At 48.1% G+C, this 17,500-nt stretch overlaps 1 protein-coding gene across 1 annotated transcript in view; it reads left to right on the top strand.

The window, feature by feature from the left end:
- Positions 1-6,462: 6,462 nt before the first annotated feature.
- The window catches only part of LOC143527600 (teneurin-2-like), a 39,155-nt gene continuing 28,117 nt past the window's right edge, over positions 6,463-17,500 (top strand). The window contains exon 1 of the mRNA XM_077022909.1: positions 6,463-6,640. The gene's annotated coding sequence lies outside the window, so the exon portion shown is untranslated. The remainder of the gene's footprint in view (positions 6,641-17,500) is intronic.

Here is a 17,500-nt window from a genome sequence, read left to right as displayed (position 1 = left end):
TTGTGAAAATGGTTTAACGTGACCACGGATAAGGCATGTGTACATTCAAATAAACGTGTCGTTTGATATTTCTGTGTGTAAGAGCTCTTCTAAAGTGACATACCAGCACGCCTGCCCCAGTGTTGGTGAATCTGGTGCAAAAGTACCAGAGGGCAATCAAAGTGAAATGAAATCCTTTCCAACCTTTCTATAAAAACCCTCAAGAAATCACAAATGATGACAGAGTCCAGATCACTGGCCCCTTTTTAAGACCAGAACAGTTGCAGGTAGAACTCAGCAGTCAGAGCATAGCAATTCACAGAGCACTCCGTCTCTAATTCTGGCCTCCTAATAGCGGGTCGGCCAGACCAAACCACTTCTCCTGGGATTGGCAGACTTTCTGTAGCCAGTGTTTGATCCAAAAGACCTCCATAAAACCTCACTCGGAAACAAATAAACAATCTTGGGGCATTAGTATCCGGCCTAGGCTTCCTGTTCTTTGGCCTCGTGGTCCGTTCATTTGCATGACAAAGGCTGGCTTCAATTATTTAGCAGGCCTTATTTGATCAACGCCAGAGAGCTCTGGGTTCCTCGGCGCAGACAAGCTGGGTGCGTTCCCTTCATTATTCATGAAGCGAAAGAAAGAGAGAGTGAAATGAAGGCGGAGGAGAGGGAGGAAGCCGTGGATTGAAAACAACAACAAAGTGTACAGCGTTCCGTTTCACCAGGATTAAAAGTTTGACTTTTTCTTTTTTCTTTCCCTAGCACCAATGAATATTTTAGGGCCTTTTGAAACTTGGACAGGACCTTCTTCCGTTCGGGGTGGGGAGGGAGGCTATGATCCTGCTGTAAGGTCACAGAAGGGTTTTGGGGGTCAGTGCCCTTTTTTCATGTAGTCTGGTCATGATTTCCTTACAGAGAGGAAGAGAGAGAGAGAGAGAGAGAGAGAGAGAGAGAGAGAGAGAGAGAGAGAGAGAGAGAGAGAGAGAGAGAGAGGTCAGTTTATTCCTGATGCATCTTAAAACTTAGACCTCATCTGTGTTTTCACCTGCTGTTGCAGACATGCATATCAGCTACGGCCTCCTCCACTCGCCCAGCCTGATTAAGGTCATGGCTTCATTCCAGGCCGTTTTAGAAGGTGGCTCCAGCCGCGTGGTTTGCGTTCGCCACATACGCAGTGCCGGTTCTTCTGGTCCGCCGACACACTGCTGCAGAGACAGTGTGAGTCATTCTGTAATCTAATATATCCTAACATATGTCGTTTACACACAACATGCCGCTTGGAACAAAGTGGTGAACATCGCTCACGTGTTTACATGGCAGAAAAAGAGGATTTTATTTGCTCTTCTCCAAGCAACAGGAACCTAGAGTCCATTTTGTGAAGAAATTCTGTCAGTGGGTTTGTATTACACACAGGTGTTCTTGGGGTTTTGTGGTGCCCAAGGCTCCCTGCTGAAAATACACACCAAACCGTAACATCTCGTCCTGCTCACCAGTCCTGTCTTGTAGCCGGTGGAGCGTAGCACTGAGACTCCATACTCTGTTCGCTGCAGGCAGGTTGTAGACGGTACCGAGACTGGACCGCAGTTGTGAGGGGGTCGGTGGGTTGTGGGTGTTTGTGGTGGCGGTAGTGGTATCGGTGGGGATTTGTGTGCTGGTAGAGTGACGGAAACACCTCAGACTTAAGAAGATGAGTCAGAACATGAGGCCTATCTCCCACTCGAGCTCTCAACTTTACCTCAGCGGGTTGGCGGTCCCGTGGTCTAATTTTGGCATGCCTGACATTCATGGGGACTAGAAGCTTGTAGTGCCTTGTCATTTTCCACTTGCGCGTGTCAGACACCGAGCACTTTGGCTGGCGTCAATCTCCTATCAGAAATGGTCTCTGTCAACCAACCTCACCCTTGCTCGCCACAAAAGTGAAGAACCACGCACAAGACACAAACTGTGGATGAATCCCTGAGGGTGGGGCATCTCCTGTCCTGCCCTCCGAGGTGTCCGGACCCCTATATGTCAGACGCTTGGGCGTGCACAGCTATTTTGGCTATGGCTACAACCTACGTGGAAAAAAAAACAACCTGCTGTGGTTTGACTCAAGTGGGGAGGTGAGTTGGGGTGGGGGTGATGGATGCCCCCCTCCTCAGTCTCAGTAGCAAACAAACCACAGCAGAAGTGGGTCACACACACTTGCAGCCGAGTGACGACCGAATCACCCATTGGGCGAATCAGCCATTGGGGTGGGTGGGCACAGACAGCAGCGTTGCCGTGGGAAACTTGCTGCAAACCAGCAAACTCGACACCGATGATCGGGCGTGAAAGGTTCTGCCCGCTCTTTGTATCTGGAGCTTGTCGGCATAGATACCGAACTTCCATGCAGGTGTGATAATGCCAACACTGCTCCTCACTGTGCTAACTCATGTTTTGACTTGTTTGAAATATTAATATGCCATATATTAAGAGTGGCAATGTTATGTTTTTATTTGTGCGTGTTTTTCTCAAATGTGTGTCAGCAGAGTTAATCGATGTTCATCAACACCATCTGCTCCGCTCAACTGTCTGGACAAACACTGTGCTAGGACAATTGTTAGCGTCGCGCACCAGCTGAAGAAACTACCCAGTAAGCTGATAGTGGGAGAAGGCGGCGGAAAAAAATCTTGAATGAGCGAATTTATAAATGGCGAAGAATGCAGAGTCAGGCGTTGTGGGATGAGTCCACCAGGCGCTCTGTACACTGAGCTGAGGGGAGGAGTGACGGTGATGACTTAACACCGTCGCTTGTAGGCCGTGCACCGACCACCGTGCACCGACCACCGTGCACCGACCACCGTGCACCGACCGCCGGGACCCTCTGCACGCTACATCTGCGCGGTTTTCCTTACATAAATTACCTGGGCACTGTAGTTTTATCCACGAGCGTGAGATTGTGCAGGCAGACAGCTAGAATCATGGGAACAGACAGCTGAGATGACACGGCGGGAGGCGACTGTGGCACCGCTACCAGGACAGACTTGTAGATCCCAGAGCAGACGCAGTTGTTCCGATCGGCTCCAGATCCAGGAGCAGCCACTCCTCCGGTGTCCTAATCGAGCGGCTCTGCGTGTGCTTGGCGAAGGAGCCGGTTCTTAAGAAGCAGGTTGTTATTCATGCCTGAGTGATTCTCAATGCAGACTCCTGCATCTTTTCTTTTTTTTTTTTTCGGCAGAATGGTAATGAGACACAACAATGAATTTGGGTTATGAGGTGCCAACAGTCGCAGTAATGCCGCTGCTTCTGTGTTGACATTCGGCTGAAAAGACACAGACACCTAGTCAAAACATTTACCTTTACAATCACAGCACCGCAGACACTTTCCAATGTAAACAGACAGCGGGATTGCCTATTTCTCAAATAAATGATTAAGAAAATATTGTTTTTTGTTATATTTAGACAATTTGGGAGAGTTGAGCATTGTTTTTCCTGTAGCTTCTTTGAGTTCTTTCTTATTTTCCCCTAATAAACCTCAGTATCTAGAGCTGCCTAGCTGCAGTTCATGACACAAATTGAAAAAGACACAACGTATAAAACAATAATTGTCATGTGCTGCGTCCTACGTTAACGTTTAGCGCTACATTCTGACTTGGCGTTTGTTTTCCGCCATGTTGCTCGACCTCCTCCTCCACCAGCACGATGAGGAGACGCTCGAGAACGTTGTCAGGAATACACCGCGCGCTCCCGAACGCGCGCGCTCCCAGCAAGCTCAGCGGGAGCGCGTTCGGTAAGCAGCCGCGCGGAAACGCTGCATTCCACGCGCGCTGAAAGCAGGAAAATTACAGCGTGCGCCACGGTCGTTAACGGCGCCGCCGTCCTCTGCTTCACGTTTTCAAATGCACTCCTTCTACACAGAATTACGGCGGCTTAGATGACTAAGACCTTGAGAAAATACTAAAATTTCTATTGTAAGACCCACCTTGGCAAACTTTTAATGTGTCTAATGTGCTTTGAAATAAGTTTCACTGAAAAGGTAAAATTGAAATGAACTGATATGTTTAGTGGAAGATACTGAGTAAATGTTTTATAAAAGCCGATATGGTCTATACAGTTTAAGGACATATATATTCTTTAAAACACTGCCGAAGAATACTTACTTTGAATAATAGCAGAAGTTGGAGAAATGTGTTTCTTTTTTTGGGTTGTGTCCATTTCTACACAGGCGTGCTAAATTGCTGTAACGTTCAATAGCCCAGTTTCTCTTTGAAACAGGTGTATTGTTACAATGCTAAAATATTCTTGTTAGGTACAAAAGCCCTTTGGCTGAGAGAATAAAAGAAACCCAACAAAACAACCACCTGGTACTGGCTAGGTGCGAACACAGAATGCATTCTCGTACTTCTTGGGGGTGAAACCTTCTCAGAGCAGTGTGAATCCCGTCTTCTTTCCAATCCATAGCTAATGCGACACCGAGACACTGCATAGCACCCATATTAACCACGTAATGGGAGGTCTCCGTATTGCTCTACTACTGATAGCTACCTGTGCTGATAAATTTCTCCCTAATCTGACACCAGCTGCATTAGTGTCACAGTGCTGGGAACGAACGACCGCCATTAGCTCCCGCCTCCTGGAATGCGATGCCGTCGGCACGGCGATGGTCGCTAAGCATCGGCTCCACTTGGGCCTGCGTCGTTGCCGAGCGTACGGCTCTTGGGTGCAGGATGCTTAGTGTCTTTCCAGGTTCGGGTGCGGAACTTTTTCGTTTTTGAACGCCAAATGCAAAGTTGAGCGGTGGGCGTCGGTGTTAATGCCACACAACCAGATTTTACAGTTTTTGTTGCTGATATTCTTCTTCAGATGACGCTTGTCTGTGGCATTTGTGAGTTCACCCGGCCCAGGACGTTCCAATAACGGCCCAGTAATGAAGGTGCCATCAGGATGGCGTTATCTCAGTGTTCCTTCTGTCTTCTGCCTGAAGACATCTGCTGCGCCATCTCACTATGACGTGGGTGGTGCACACACACACACGTGGTGCACTCCGTTAGTTACACACACACACACACACACACACACACACACACACACACACACACACACACACACACACACACACAAACATATACATATACACACATCACACAGACTCGGTTGGTGTTCTTGCAATTTCCTTCCTCTGTAAATCTCAGGGGAATAAGAACATTTATCATTTCTAACAGGATTGTCCGAGCAGGATTGGCTCAAAACATAATTGTGAACCTCAGTGCTGCCGGTGGTGAGCTGCAAACAGCGGACCCAAGTTTACAGTTTGACTCATCACTCAGAGGTTACAGATATCCCCACTGTGTGTGTGCACGGTCTACAGTGGCAGGTCCAACATGCACTGCAGTGTTTCGTGTGTCAGGTGTTGCATTACAGGTGGATCTGTGTGCTGGTTGGAGGTGGTCAGTGGTTCTGAAGAGGACGCACAGAGTGGGCTGGCCCACTCAGAGGAGGAGAACGCAGGAGCTTCCTGACGCACCTCCTCACAACCAGACATGTTGGGTTCTGACAGCTGCAAAATGTCAAGAGAATAGCTAGGGTAAATAGGCTTTCTAGCTGTGTGTGTGTGTGTGTGTGTGTGTGTGTGTGTGTGTGTGTGTGTGTGTGTGTGTGTGTGCGTGTGCGTGTGCGTGCTCGCACTGTGATCATCATTCCATAGTGTACACGGAGTATTTCACAGAGTACAGCTAACCTTGAATAAATGAATTACCGACCATGTTGAACTTTTCACTTATTCGAGGCTGTCTATGGAAACAGTGCGCTTCTGTGTACTGTTCCCTCACAGATGCGGCCCTCTGTAAAAGGGTAGGGGTGTTCATGGTACAGTCCCGTTCAGAAGGTGAGCCCTGATGTACAGACGGGGCATTTTACAACTGTGACATCCCCTTTCCCTGATGTCGAGCGCCACGCTGCTATCCCTCACACTCTCTCATCTCAAACACACTCCTCACGTCTTTAACATGATTTTGAAAGTTTTGGTAAAGGAAGACAGGGCCACGTGTGCACTGGCTTCTCCCAGCGAGGTTCTTTGTTTCAGTGCTATTTCTGTGATGTTTCTGACTGAAGCATTTGCAGAAGGTGACAGCAGTGAGAGACACAAACCCAAACAGGCAAAACACGGCGAGCAGTGTGCAAATGAGAACAGGAATATGTAAGCAATATCCTTGGCAATATCTGGGCATATATGTACACCCTCACAAGAAAGACTGCAATAGTCAAACAGTTTTTTATTATTGTTACTTAAGATTCCATCAGAATGCACCAAAGATCTTGGAGCAAGACTTTATTTATTTATTTTTTCTTTCTTTATATATATGTTTCATTTTTCGTATTTTCTGTTGTGAAGGGCTGGTATTGGAGAGTATCGTGGAGCTGTACATCGTACGGATTGACAGAAGTGCCGTAACTCTTCGCTGATTAGTGTCTCTCTCAGCCGGGTCTGCTCAGGAGGCAGAAGGTGAAGGTAATTACTGCTGGATGACATGTGCCTCCAGCCACGACGACATCGTACGAGGGGAGAGTGTTCTCGGCTAAAGCATGAAAACAAGTGGACAGTGTGTCGTGATGCAAATGCCGCCATGCATACCGTAAGGGATCAGGAAGAAAGTGAAAGAAAAAAAAATCAGAACATGGAAGTACTTCAAAGTAAAAGGTAAAATAATAACCAAATAAACAACATAAACAGCAATAAGAAATAAGAAATTTGTCAAATAATTTAAGATGCCATATCTGACATTTGCTTTGATTTGTATGCATTATTATGAATTTGCAGTAAAAAATTCTAAATTGGTAGATAAAAAAAAGGGGGGGGGGAGTTACAAGGTGGCAATCAACATATGTAAATAGTAGTACACATTTTTCAACTCTTAAGACTCTTTTAACTGCGTTTGCCTCAGTCTTGCTGAGTGTTAAAATAATGGACTGTAATTAGCCTTAACTGTGGCTGAGCATACATTTCGCATTAGGGGAAAACCACCAATCAGTTTCACACTGGCTTCTCATTGAATTAATCTATCAATGATTGAGATATTTTGTCAAGTACCAAAGCAGTATATTAGAGGTTAATGGATAAGTGTTAGCATCAAACAAGTCATTATTTCTTCAGGATGCCTGCAGCCAAAGGAGGCCTGCTCTGGAGACGGCGGCAAGCTCTTTCCCAGCTCCTCAAACTTGTATGGTCCCTCGATAACGTTGTCGTCATTAGTGCCTCGGTGCGTCTCCGGGATGCTTTGGGTTTTTCTTCTCAAAATTGCGCTTCACATACTGACGTACCAAGATGCTACATACCAACTTTGCGAGGACGTTTAGTTACTCTAATAAAAATTCTGTTCTGATTCACTTGAGAGTGCGATATAAATGTAATTAGCTCAAATGGTACTTGAAATTCTTCACCTGTGCTAAAGTTAGTTAGAAGAAAATATGGTCTTTCTCTGCTTCAACCTCTGGAGTCACTGAGAATATTGAGTTTTGCTGCAGTACTATTCACAAAACAGCTAAAAGCATTTGGGTGTTCAGTGGTGATTAGAGAGTCCTTTAGTAGAAGAGAAATGGAAGAACATAACTGCAGAATGAAACAGTGAAAGGCGATTGAGAGTCAATGCACAACATTTTGCTCATGGGAAATTAGGACAATATTTAGAAGGACTTTTTACATATTTAGCAGAAGACAAAAAAAATCAGATTTTTATGTTTAAGTCAGAATAGCCGTTCACACACTACCAAATCTGCTAATTAATTTCAGGAAGACTTAGAGTATGTAAACATGAAGACTTTGGCAATAATTAATTTATGCTAACCACTGTCTGCACAGCACAAGTACAAGAACACCCTAAACTGCTGTTATTGCCTCTTTAAAATCGCCTGTAAATTCTGGTTTCCCAAATATATGTAGATCTTCTATTTGCTATTATAATCCTGCAATTTAAATATCAATACAGCTTCTATCTGCATAACTCTCAGTTCTGTCCATATATCTATCTGTTCATATGTCTGTCCATCTGTCCACCCACCATAGTTCATAATTAGAGCTGAGGTAACAGACATAACAAGACGATCCTTGCAACCCTTAGATCTGTTGCCATCTTGCACTTTGAGCTGCATGTATGTATGTATGAAAGGTGCTATACATATAAAGATTATTATTATATCAGATAAGAAAAAGTTTTAAATAATACCATATTTATGCACGATGGTCCTTAGGGGATTAAAGCACATAGGAAGGTACAATTATATCAACAGTTGATACAGATGATATCCATATTATGGAAGTGTTCCAAATACAATGATGAATCCAAAATGTGAATCCTTGCATAGCTAGGTTAACTGATACTTGATACTTCACCTTCATACTATATTTGTTCCGTGCCATGTGTGAACCAAGGCATTATAGTTCTATTCATCTCTGCTCTTTGTTTGCGTCTGTAGCTGCGCTAGTGTGTGTGTAAGTGCACATGAGTGCAAATTCCATATTCGGCGGAGGGTTAGAGAGAGATGGGGAATCGTAACAGATGTGAGTGAAGTCTGGAACAAACGAAGTGAAAATCACAGATGGTTAAGAGAGGATGCGGCGGGATCACGGGCCTCACCCGCGCACACTCCCCACGCTTCTGCTGAATCGGCCAATGCTGCGCTCCGACACCCTTCGCCCGCATCATCTCCCAGACAACAGCGTTCTCCATGACAACATAATGGCCGCGGGGTTAATCGCTTCATCCGTCTTGGTTGGACGTTGTTGAGTCATCTTCGTGACTCTTCGCGGCGTAGACGGTCGGATGCTAGATCATAAAGACAGCGCGTTCTGCTTCCTGCATGTCTTCCACCTGTTTTACCAGCTCCTCACGTCGAGCAGGAGCAGACCCGTCTGCTCGGAGGGCCCGACGCCTCTACAGCTCTATTTACATGTGCATTCAACAAGCAAGTTTAAAAAGACATTCCCCGTCGCAACATCACCAGTTCAATCTCTGCGACGTTTCTGGTAATATGACGTTTCTCGGGATATTTCAACCTCCTTTTTTTTTTTGTTTTGTTTTGTTTTCAATTTACCTTCCAAGCATCTGCCGCCCTTAACTGTCTCCCCCTCCTCCCCTCCTCTCCTCCTCCCCTCCTGCTCCTCCTGACAGCACTACTGGATTTCCCTCCCATTCCCCACGAACGCAGATGTCGTGTTTTGTAGTAACGAGCTTTGTCGATTGCCTAAATGTAAGTATGCACAATTTACGCTTCCACTTCGGCCATTCGCGGAATGTCTTAACATTATAAACAAATAAAAAAAGCACTATCGCCCGCGGGCTCTGGAGAACTAATGCACTACAGTGATGGGTGGGTGTGCACCGAACATAAAAATTCAACATCGCCTCCCCCCCACCTCCCCCGACACACACACCCGCCCCCACCGTTTCTACGGCGATTTTCATCGGGCCAGCGTCGGTGCTCTTAATAAGGGGAGATGTTGGAGCAGTCGGTGCTGCCCGTCAGGAGAAGCTCACGCAGGCAGCGGCTCGTAAAACGAACCCTGATGCAGCATTAACGCAGGCTCACCTTCGCTCCCACTTTACTTCTGCGGGAGCTCACTTCAGCGACTTCCCACGGCGTGACTTTGTCACACGGGACCGCGACGACCCCCGCCGTATCTTCCGGGTACTGCCGTATGACGCCCGCTCCTGTCGGTGGGGGAGCAGATGACATTGACCCGGTACATCGGTAGGGGGGCGGGCGGAAGGGACGGGGAGGGGGAGGGGGGAGGTTCTTGTGGTTTGCGTGTTGTGCTGTTGAGGAGGTCAACTCCTTTCGTGTCTGTGCTCTCCGGCCTCCCTGGAGGTCCCAGTCACAGTTAACCTTCCGCCGTCACCCCTCGCTGTGCTTGCGGTCGCCCTGCAAAACGGGAGGTCGTGTGGACGGCCGAGAGGAAAGAGCTGCAGTGGCTGCCTTCATTGCTCACGTGTGGACAGGGAAGCTCGAGCACTAGGTCCCTACTAGGGAACGTGCAGAACAAGGGAACCAGGGAGGCAGCCTGCCTCTTTGAATTCTGGTCCGGCATCCCGGTATCGACAGTAAAACCAGTAAATCATAAAGCTTTCAATCAGGTCCTTGTGCTCGTGTGCACTGGACCTTGGCCTTCCTCTGCCTCTCATCACTGAGCCAGGGCTTGTTTTATTGCCGTCTGGGCTAATCTTGACTGTCTCGGGCTAGGCACGGGGTTCGGCCCCGGTCCTCGCCTACGCTTGATGGGGAATCACTTACCCTTCATTTCATCTTGAATTTGTCCCTTCCCAAAGATGTCTGTCTTAATGACGCTAAATCTAGCATGCTTAATTGGACCAGTGAACTATGTCATTGGTGCTGGAACCGCATTTCTATAGGCCCCTGAGGCAATTGCATCCCGGTGACACCAGGGAGAGAGAGAGAGAGAGAGAGAGAGAGAGAGAGAGAGAGAGAGAGAGAGAGAGAGAGACAGGGAGAGAAAGAGAGACAGGGAGAGAGAGTGAAATAGAGATCCATAGAGACAAAGACGGTAGTTGTGCGGTACTTCTGGTCATAAATTTGTATTGGCACTCTGCTATAGAGCTTCCCAGCTTCTGCGGCTGGGTATGCGATTGAATGTAATGTGTTTGAAGAGTGATGTGTGTAATATGCATGGCACAGCTGGGCAGAGTGAAGTGCCCTCAGGAGTCGGCTGAATCCCCAACCGCTTCCCTGTTGCCTGTGCCCTACACACTCCATATTAGGAGCCCTTTCACGTGCCGCAGACCTCCTTCGCCTGATTGAGATGTCGGCTTGGCAGGCGCTGTTGGGAGGGGGGGGGGGGATGGAGGAGAGCCGGCTGCTCCACGTTCCTCCTCATTCCTCGGAGCTCTCTTACGCTCTGTCGTTCCGCACGGAGGCAGCCCGAGCCCACAGAAAGCCGGAGCTCCTCGCTGACCGGCGTTAATTGACTCCCTCCAGACCCGTTTTTCCCAGCCCCGGTCCCTGATTATGATGTCATGCGCGCAACACAGCGTGGCGACCCGGGGCCCACGGGCATTCTGGGAAAGCAAGCTTAAAAAGATCATCTGGTGACCAATTGAACTGCTCCATTCCACCTCGTGCCCACCAGGCCCTCATTACGGTCAGCAGCAAAAGCCATTTTAACCACTGCAATGAAGAATTCATCTGTTTTGTGATCCATGATTTATTATAATAATATTTTATTGGATTTCTGATTGAGGCGAACGCATCTTTGTTCACGTGATCGATGGAGGCTTGTGTATTCCTTGATCTCCAATCTTATTGAGCTGGGACACATTCTTCTCAGCCGATGAGGATCAGGAAGGAGTCGGGCTCCTCCAGGCCCCGTCAGTGACATTTCTGTCATGGCAGAAGCCTCGTGGTTGGCATTTATTCAGCACTGAGGGGTCGCCGTACCTGATCGCCGCTGTCATTTACCCCAGGGGGCAAGGGCTTAAACCACACTGCCACAGCTAGGTAGGCAGCTATGCAGTTCCAGCGCCTTAATATAAAGTCAAAAAACCCAACAGCTAGGAAAAGTCACAGGCAGTCGTCATGTGTCACCTCTGACAGGGCTCTAATTACCCCGCATCACCGCTCCCTGCTTTGCCATTTATTGCAGATTTGAATAATTCACCCAGCAGATGGTAAGAATGTCAAGCAGTGACACTGATTTATTTATCTTTACCCTTTCCCCCCCCTCCGGGTGGAGGCTATGGGCCTGGCGGTGGCGTACTGTTTCAGCAGTGCCCTTACACCCGCCCCCGCCCCCTGCCCCCTCCCTACCCCCAGGGGTGTGGGGTTCATTTGGGGGTCAGGTGGGGAATTGAGAGAGGCAGGGTGCTTGGGCTTTTGCTGGGCTGTCACCCAACGGTCACGGCACCTCCTCCGCTCCCGCCTGCCGCTGCTGGCTCTCGCCCGACGTCCCTCTCGCCGGTGGCAGCCTCGTTACCCGACCTCGTTACCCGACCTCCGCAGCCGCGCTCTGGCACGGGAGTTTAGACGCCATTAGAGAACGTCGGGCGGTTTGCAGCGTATGCCCGCGGCATTTTCCGCAGCATGGCGATCTGCGTTCCCTCCGCGCGTCAGCGCCGATCTGCCCGTGGATTAGTCACGGAGCGTCTGGAGAGGGCGAGCGTTTTTCTCCGCGCTCCCTCCAGACGATGCCCAGCCTCTTTCAGAGCTCTTACCTGAGTATCGTCACGCGGCGTGGCCAGTGGCCGGGCGGGGAGAGGCGAACGCTGCATTGAGAGGGAGAATGTGGGCTCAAGGTCAGACGCGAGATTTCTCGCTGCTCTTTTATTGGGTTACCATAGGGATCGAACATTTGCGCATTTGAAAAGATCTGTGTGGGTCAGGTGGTGGGTTGTGGTGTAAGATGTTGTTAGAAGCGGGAGTGGCGGGGATGGCTTTCCTGGATAAGAATACGGCAGGGAGATGAAGAGGAAGAGAGAGCAGGAGAGCAGGAGATGAAGGACAGGACGAGCCAGCTAGACGAGGTGCACTCCTGCCCTAGAGCTGCTCTCCCACTCTAGAGCTGCTCTGTCACTCTAGAGCTGCTCTCTTGCTCTAGAGCTGCTCTGCCACTCTAGTGCTGCTCTAGAGCTGCTCTCCCATTCTAGAGCTGCTCTCCTGCTCTAGAGCTGCTCTCCCGTTCTAGAGCTGCTCTCCCGTTCTAGAGCTGCTCTCCCACTCTAGCGTTGCTCTCCGGCTCTAGCGTTGCTCCCCTGCCCTAGAGCTGTTTTTTGTGGTCTGGTTATGGCTTGCCACCGACCCATGTTTGGACCCAAAAACGGCAGACCCCTTCCAGGCGGTGCGGTGCCACTGCAGGTTCTGGCCCCGCCGCCTGCACCCCGCCGTATTGGACGTGATTAATGACCCTTGGCCAGGACCGGAGCCGCTCATTAAAATCTCAGTCGAAAGCCACACAAAGCTCCTGTGTTCTCTCCCCTCGCCGGCCCAACGCCATGACACAATTTCACATTCGTCCTTTGCTTTCGGGACGCTGGGAAAGACGGTAATTAATATCAGAAGCGAGACAAAACAGGCGGGACACGCTGATGAATCACCCCATCTGTAGTCCCACCATGCTGGTGCAACATCTACCACCCTCTATCTTTGCCTCCTGAAAGAGAGAGGACAGGTTGTCCCAACAGGATGCAATTAGGTATTGGTTACCAGCGTGTTTTCTGCATGCAGTCTAGACAGCTAATTCCTGAGAAGATATATCTCTTCGTGTTCTCCTCACCAGAACGTAGGACACGAGCTTTTACCTGAGAGCGCCTGATTCCAGATAACTTGCGATCAAGACGGAGCAGCAGATGGGGGGGGGGGGGGGCCACAAGGGAATACTAAACTGCAATTTGTGAGCAAACATTTTTGGCTTCTGTGGTACTTAAAAATGCTGGCTTGCAATGTTTAGCAAGCAGCATCTCGGGCCTGCGCTGTATGACTGTGTGGTATGAATCGCAGAAATGTTTCCAGCTGCATTGAGCGTATTTAAGATGTACAGGTAATACAAAAAAGAATAAGGTGAATTTTAGAATTGTGAATTCAAAATTTGCCTTTGTTAGAATGCAGTGCATTTTACTTGGTTTCTATGAACAGTATGTGGCAGGTACAGGCCTCCATGTGTAATCCCTCCGTAGTGGAAAAACAGTGAGAAGGTGTTTCGGCAAACTAGATTGCTGCATTCGGTTCTGCTGCTGTGCCACAACACACCCTGTCATCACCAGAGCATCGACCGATTGGACATCAGTCCAATCAGCGCCACAGCGACGGTGAGGTTAAAATCACTAACCAGAAGTGACGCAGTCTTATCCTGCTGCAGCCATCCGTCATGACACCATATATGTTGGCATCTTCAAAGCGAGACCGAGGCGATGCTGCATGTCACAGCATGTCTGTGCAATAATTCAGTGTACTAACCTCAAAAGGATAACCATCAACAATGAAACGAAACAGTTTCTCCCCTAGCAGAAAACGCATCAGGCAACAAAGTCGTGATTTTTCTGTGTCGGAAATGGCAGACGAGAAATTCGGCGACTCTGTAGTTTATGATAACAGGCTTTTTGCACTGATTGATCTTTGTTTATATTGTTCCATTTTATTCAAATTAAATATTTCCCTACACATCCTTTAAAAGTCTTAAATCATCTTAAAAGGTGGATTTCTTTCAAATTCAAAGAAATAAAGTCTCAAAATATTTTTATGAAATATTTCTTGGTTTTAACTTTGGAAATGATGCCTTGGGGCTGATTGAGAAAGCATCGTCAGGGCTTGTCGTCGTATAATTACAACTTCATTTAGTTCTTGTGGTTTCGTGTTATGCTTTTTTCTGCATGACTGTGTTCATGTAATTTTGCATGCTTACTTTTGGAAGAAGAGGCGAACAGCCAAGCACAACAGGAAAATGTAAATTCATCTGCAAATGAAAAAAAAAAACGATGGCTGTTTTGAAAGGCTCCCAGGCAAGATGTGCATTGTGCAGGATTTTTAGGTCGGTAGAGTGAGGATTAAGGCACTCGATTTTCACATGAAATCTGAGTCGCATTTATGTTAGTTTATGTCAAAGGAGCATGACATGAGAGAAATCATATGCTGGATTGTTAACTGCTGAGTTCTGCTGAGGTTCAGTGCGACATTACAGCAGACACAGCTGGATTACAGCTGGAGTTAAGCATTCGGATTTGGAAACAGACATACGGCAGGTTCTTTGCCTGACTAGTCAGTACCAGCCATGTAAATCCAATAACAAGATTCACACAGTTTTTTAAAGCACCATTCGCTGATTGAGAGTGCAGATTGAGACTGACCTGTGGAGAAGAGAAAACCACATGTTTAGTGATATTTGGGGATACTCCACTTATTTAAATATAATCATGTGAGAATTCTTTTGTCCAATTTGACAAAACCATGAATAAGGTAAATACACCTCCATGTGAGCGGCTGTACCACTAATGGCGGAGGCTCATATGTTCCATTACCAAGGTTCTCAGACCTTTTTTTCAGTCATATTTGAGCCATATTTGAGCCATTGTACCAGTTATGAATCTCCATCTCTGCTGGTTTGGGCTGGGAGTGCGATGGGTGAGTCCATGTGGGTCTGTCATGGTGTGGACGGGCTATAATTTTCGATTTGCTTAGGTCTCCAAAAGGTATTAAAAAGCATTGAATTTGTTTTTATGAAACTGCACGCAACCCTGATTTAGAATAATATGTTTTACCTGGGCAGGAAAGTGTGCTCTGATAAAGAGTCGTTTTTTTCTGCTTTAATGCGCTGATTTGCCCAGAGTCACGCAGGCCTTTGTGGTTTGTTTATTTTACCGTTATTAAATTAGATGACTCAGGTAATGGATGTTTCTTGAGCCGTCCCGATTGGAGAGGGTTATTCAGAGCGGCAAACCTGGAGTCAGAGACCCAAGCGCGTGACTGTGTTTTCTACCTGCTTATTATGTGTCAGTTTGTTTAGGTTTAATTTGACCACAAATGACACCCAGTCACCACAAATAATTCATCTAAGATCTGCGCCAATGTTGGAGAGACAGTTATCTGTTTTCTGCTTGTCCGTGGTGTTCTGGATGACTTTGATGTTTCCTTGCATAAATGACCAGTAAGCTGTGGACAAACAGTAAGACGCTTGACTTTGAAAATGCTTCCTATCTGCTGAAGTCTGTGTAATTTTGAAGCATTTACCCTTAAAAAAGATCAATTTTCGAGCAGAGCTCCCTGTCGTGCCAAATTTTTTGCGCTGCAGTAAAAAAAAAATTAATTTATAACCCTCCTATCATTTTCCAATTATGCCTCCCGTTTTACTGTGATTTCATGGTCAGTACCTTCACTCTTGGGAATTTGCATCCTGTGTTTTGTGCAGTCTTGTGCAGAGGGTGCTGCTCGTGCACATATTCTGCTCGTGCACATATTCTGCTCGTGCACGTGTTCTGCTCGTGCACGTATTCTGCTCGTGCACGTATTCTGCTCGTGCACATGTTCTGCTCGTGCACGTATTCTGCTTGTGCACGTATTCTGCTCGTGCACATGTTCTGCTCGTGCACATGTTCTGCTCGTGCACATATTCTGCTCGTGCACATATTCTGCTCGTGCACATATTCTGCTCGTGCACGTGTTCTGCTCGTGCACATATTCTGCTTGTGCACATATTCTGCTCGTGCACGTGTTCTGCTCGTGCACGTATTCTGCTCGTGCACGTATTCTGCTCGTGCACATGTTCTGCTCGTGCACGTATTCTGCTTGTGCACGTATTCTGCTCGTGCACATGTTCTGCTCGTGCACATGTTCTGCTCGTGCACATATTCTGCTCGTGCACATATTCTGCTCGTGCACATATTCTGCTCGTGCACGTGTTCTGCTCGTGCACATATTCTGCTTGTGCACATATTCTGCTCGTGCACGTGTTCTGCTCGTGCACGTATTCTGCTCGTGCACATATTCTGCTTGTGCACATATTCTGCTCGTGCACGTATTCTGCTCGTGCACGTGTTCTGCAGGATGCCGTTTGTGGGCGTACATGCTTGGACTTTGTGACGCACGTGCCCAGCAAATATAAGAGGTGATAATGTGACGTGCATGTCCGTGTGTCTGTGTGTGCGCAAGCATGCATGACCACATGTGCAACTCCAGTATGCATGGAGGAGCGTGAGTGCGTGTGTGTCTGTGCAAGTGTGTGTGCGTGTGTGTGTGTGTGTGTGTGTGTGTGTGGGTGTGTGAGTGTGTGTGAGCGTGTATGCCGTGCCAGAAACCAGTTATCATTAACCTTGCAGCGCTCCACTACACAGGCGCTCTGTGATTGATCTCCTGTCCTGACTTCCACCTTCTCCTCCCTTCTCCCTCCCTCCTTGGCTGCATAGAGGCGTGCGGAGGAGGCTGGCTCACTGAACAGGCCACGCCCCTCTGCTCCGCCCCCTTCCCCGCAGGCCTCTCCCTCCCCTCCCTCCCCCTACCTGGAATGATTTGGAACAGGAGTGGCCTGGATGCTGTACCACTAGGGTGCATATCGAGCCGGTTTCCATCCCTAGTGGCCCACATCATCTCCACGCTACCGCACTTCAGCAGCCCTGGAGCATGGCTCCTCCCTGCCCCGCCCCAGTCTCCACCCCCAAATGCGCTGCAGCCCCGCCCTCCTCCCAACTGGGACCTTCTCAGCCGCCCCCGCGGTTCCCCCTGACATCACGCGGCAGCTCTCGCCGCCTCCCCTCTGAGCAAAGTGCTTACTGGTGTGTCTAATAGCAGGAGAAGTGGGTCAAAACGAACCGGGAAGGCGTTGAGACTCGAGAAGGGCAAACAGTTGTGGATTTGAGGACACGCAGTGATGGTCAAGCCAGCCTGTTCCCCAACTCAACATAGTCACCTTTTTGTTCCTCTCTTTAACACTTTGCATTCAGCGCAGTATAGATGTTTGTGTTGAAGAGGTATCGGCCTTGGAGACAAATTCTGCATTTCATTCCTTAATGACATCGTTTACACATTAATGCTAGCAGTTAATCAAGCGGCATTGCCAGCGAATTTCAAA

Source organism: Brachyhypopomus gauderio, chromosome 11 (assembly GCF_052324685.1).
Source record: "Brachyhypopomus gauderio isolate BG-103 chromosome 11, BGAUD_0.2, whole genome shotgun sequence".
In the NCBI taxonomy this organism is placed as follows: Eukaryota; Metazoa; Chordata; class Actinopteri; order Gymnotiformes; family Hypopomidae; genus Brachyhypopomus; species Brachyhypopomus gauderio.
Note: the sequence above shows the minus strand (reverse complement) of the source record. Positions and strands in the feature narration are given on the sequence as shown.